This window comes from Erythrolamprus reginae, unplaced genomic scaffold (assembly GCF_031021105.1).
Source record: "Erythrolamprus reginae isolate rEryReg1 unplaced genomic scaffold, rEryReg1.hap1 H_1, whole genome shotgun sequence".
NCBI lineage: Eukaryota > Metazoa > Chordata > Lepidosauria > Squamata > Dipsadidae > Erythrolamprus > Erythrolamprus reginae.
Genome location: NW_027248462.1, coordinates 2,474,347 through 2,479,102, shown reverse-complemented (window position 1 = coordinate 2,479,102; position 4,756 = coordinate 2,474,347).

Below are 4,756 nucleotides of genomic sequence, written 5' to 3'. Positions count from 1 at the left end.
CTAATTAAATTTAATGTGTATTTTACACGTGGAGCAAATGCTTTGCCCAGAATCATATAACACACTTATGAAAAACAAATTCTGATTTCATCAAAAAGTGAATGATAATCAAATTATCAGTTATCATTATTCTTGTAAAGTTTAATTTGGTGCTCTTTTTAGACGCATAATTTCATTTGATTCGGCATCTAATTTCCATTGCAGAATTCTAATCAAGTATTATCAGCATATTTTGACCATGATATTTGCTGTGAAGAAGATCAATGAAGACCTCCAGCTCTTACCTAACGTTACTTTGGGCTTTAGAATATATGAAAGTTATGGTGGAGAGTACACATACCATGCCACAATGGAACTTTTCTCCAGTCAGAACCAATTTATTCCCAACTACAAGTGTGGCATCCTGAACAAACTGAAATCAGTTATTGGGACTCTTGATCCTCAAATTTCTAGTGATATGGCAGACATTTTAGGTGTTTATAGGATTCCACAGGTAAGATGCAGTCATGATATGTTGCCCTTACTTTGCTTTGTATTTTCAGATAGAAGGGATTGCAAGATATTAATTATGATGTAGATGAAGAATATAATTGTCAAGGTGTAAAGAAATGTGTATCAAATTTCAGAATTTGATATGATTGTCAGTTTCAAACAATTAACAATTGATAAGCATTAAATATTTTTCTTTTTTGCAGGATATTTGGATTTCTTCCCAATAAAGTAGCTATTGTGATGAATACAAATGACATAAGATTTCAGAATTGTATTTGGTATATTTTGTTTGATTTAGTTGCTACCTTCAATTCTCATGCTCAGGGAAGTGCTCTCTCCTCCTATATTTTTTTTGCTACTACCGATTGTGACTGGTTAGGCTGGGAGAGTGTATGATGGATCCAAAGTTTTATACACTGAGCTCTTTTGGTTATGATAGACTTGAACCTGATTTCTCCCATTCCTCATCTACCCCTTAATCAGTGCATTTCTTTGAAGCAAGGCTTATCATAGTAGATTTTGAAGCAGACTATATAAGGAAATAAGGGAGATTTGGGGTGAGGATAGCATCCATTCCCAAAATGAATTTAAGCCACATATATTCTAAAACAATGTTTCTTGGAAACTTAAATCTTTGTATTTAGAGGCATATTGGATCAATATCAATATACAGGAGCTAGAAAAAGATTTGTGACATATTTGAGATTGCCATTATTATTATATTATTTTATTTATTTATTTATTTATTTTTATTGGATTTGTATGCCGCCCCTCTCCATAGACTCAGGGTGGCTAGCAACAGTAACAAAAACAGCATATAAAAATCCAATATTAAAACAGTTAAAATAATCATTAATGTATGATGAGAAAAGAAGTAAACATATATACAATCAGGGGTCCAACGGCCAAACAATGTCAACTGGCAGGATCGTGGGGACGGGCCTTCTCTGTGGTGGCCTCAATCTTCTGGAACTAACTCCCCCAGAGATTCCTACTGCCCCCACTCTCCCTGCCTTTTGAAAGGTATTGAAAACCCATCTATGCTGGCAGGCCTGTGGCTGGGAGCAATAGCTCTCTCTGCCCAGTAGTGTGAATGATGGATGATAGATTGTGTTATACAGGGTTCTTATCTTTTTAACTTTTCTTAATATTCATAATTAATTACTTTTATTGTTAGATTGACTTTTACTCTTGTAAGCCACTTTTACTCTTGTAAGACATGAGAAGAAGGGCGGGCTATAAATCAATCAATCAAATAAATAAATAAATAAATAAATAAATAAGTTTAATAGTTTGCATATCTGCCACAGTGCCACAGTCACAACAAGGAGAATCTTTCCATCCCCACTGATACAAGCAGAGGCACCTCCTCCAGTATAACATTTGATTCTGTTGAGTTTCAACCAGACAAAATGAGGCACATAAAACCATATGGTTTGGTATAACATTCACTAATGATCAGTTCAGAAGATGGACCATTGCATCTTGGACCATTCTTATCTCCAGGCATTCTTGGGATAAAACTGGGTAAATGTTAAGTGAAGAGCTGCTTTCCAAGCTGGCCTGTGGGATTTCAATCTTGTGATGAGCTGTGCATTTTCCTGGTGAGTATGGGCTTTGTTCAACATGCTTAATCAAAACTGAATCAGAATTTATTGTCTTCTAATATGGGACAATACTAGTATCTAATGCATAAGAGTAGGATTCAATATGCCAGAGATGATATGCATTGCCTACCAGAGTCTGACACCCAGATGGGGAAAAAGCCTAAGAATTTTGTCTTATTTGTACAACAAAGAGCTTACAAACCCTCTGTGGTTCTATAAGATAGTATGAACCAATAAAGAATAGAATTCTTTATTGGCCAAGTGTGATTGGACATACAAGGAATTTGTCTTGGTGCATATGCTCTCAAGGTACATAAAAGAAAAAGATACATTTGTCAAGAATCATGTGGTATAACACTTAATGATTGCCATAGGGGTTAAATAAGCAATGAAGAAATAATCAATATTAATAAAAATCTTAGGGTACAAGCAGCAGGTTAAAGTCATACAGTCCTAAGTGGGAGGAAAATGATGATAGGAATGATGAGAAAAAAACTAGTAGAAATAGAAGTATAGATTTAATAAAAAGTTGTTGAGGGAATTATTTGTTTAGTAAAAATGATGGTGTTTGGGAAGAAACTGTTCTTGTGTCTAGTTGTCTTGGTGTACAGTGTCTGTAGCAACGTTTTGAGGGTAGGAGTTGCAACAGTTTGTGTCCAGGACATGAGGGGTCAGTAAATATTTTTACCACCCTTCTTTTGACTCGAGCAGTATACAAATCCTCAATGGAAGGCAGGTTGGCAAAAATTGATTTTTCTGCAGTTCTGATTATCCTCTGAAGTCTGTGTCGGTCTTGTTGAGTTGCAGAATCAAACCAGACAGTTATAGAGGTGCAGATGACAGACTCAATGATTCCTCTGTAGAACTGTATCAGCAGTTCCTTGGGCAGATTAAGTTTCCTGAGTTGGAACAGAAAGAACATTCTTTGTTGTGCTTTTTTGATGATGTTTTTGATATTAGGTGACCATTTTAGGTCTGAAAATATGATAGAACCTAGAAATTTGAAGGTCTCTACTGTTGATATTGTGTTGTCTAGTATTGTGAGAGGTGGAAGGATGGGAGGATTTCTCCTAAAGCCTACCACCATTTCTACAGTTTTGAGTGTGTTCAGTTCTAGATTGTTTCGGTCACACCACAAGGCTAGTTATTAAACCTCCTATCTGTATGTGGATTCATCATTGTCTCAAATGGGTTCAATCACTCTTGTATCATCTGCAAACTTCAGTAGTTTAACAGATGGATCATTTGAGATGCAGACATTGGTGTATAGAGAGAAGAGAAGTGGTGAGAGTACACAGCCTTGGGGGAGGGGCTATGCTAATTGTACCTGTATCAGATGTGATTCTTCCTAACTTCACCTGCTGCTTCCTGTCTGTTAGAAAACTTGTGATCCACTTACAAATATTTTTAGGTACTGCTAGCTGATTTACTTTGGTTAAGAGAATGTCTGATATGATGGTGCTGAATGCTGAACTGAAGTCTACAAAGAGGACCATAGCGTATGTCATTGGACATGCAAGATGTTGTAGGATGCAGCATAGAGCCATATTAACAGCATCATCTGGCGATCTATTTGCTCAGTATGCAAATTGCAGGGGGTCTAACAGTGGATCTGTGATGGTTTTCAAATGGGTCATCACTAGCCTTTCAAAGGTTTTCATAACTACAGATGTTAGAACAACTGGTCTGTAGTCATTCAGTTCCTTGATGAAGGGGTTCTTCGACATTGAGATGATAGCAGAGCGTTTGAAGCAGGAAGGAACATAGCACAACTGTTGTGATTTGTTGAAGATTTGGGTGAAGATGGGGGGGCAATTGGTCAGCACAGAGTTTTAAGCAAGAAGAAGTCGTCTTGCCTGGGCCTGGTGCTTTTAAAGCCTTCTGTCTTTGAAATAGATCTTGCACTTCCTTTTTTTGTGATCACTTGGGGTTGTAAAACCAATGGGATGGGTTCAGTTGTAGAAGATTTGGTTGTTGTTGGTGTGTCTGGGATGTAAGTTGTGCAGATAGGTGGTTGTGGTTTCTTTTCAAACCTGCAGTAGAACACATTCAGGTCATCAGCCAGTTGCTGATTTCCTTCAGCTTGGGAAGGTGATTTGCTGTAACCGGTGATGTTTTTGAGAGTTTTCCACAAGTTTGCTGATTCATTTGTTGAGAACTGATTCTTTAGCTTTTCACAGTAGTTTCTTTTGCTGCTGTGATCTCCCTTGTTCATATATTTCTGGTCTCATTGTACAGCATTCTATGACCATTTCTGTAGGCTTCTTCTTTGGAATGATGTAACTGCATGAGTTTGGCTCTGGACCAAGCTTTATTGTTACTGTATATTTGCAAATTCCTGGTTGTTACACATAGGTCTTCACAGAAGCTGATATATAATGCTACAGTATCTGTGAGTTCATCTAGGTCTGCAAAGGTGTATTTAAAAACATTCCAGTCTGTGAAGTCAAAGCAAGCCTGTAGCTTTAACTTTGCTTCTTCAGTCCTGGTCCTCACTCGTTTAATTGTAAGCAGGTAAAAGGTGAATCATGCAATGATCAGAGTGGCCCACAGCTGCTCTTGATAAGGAACGATAAGCATTTTTTAATTGTTGTGTAGCAATGGTCTAAGATATTAACCAATCTCTTTCAACAGGAGACATTTCTGATGGTTGGAGA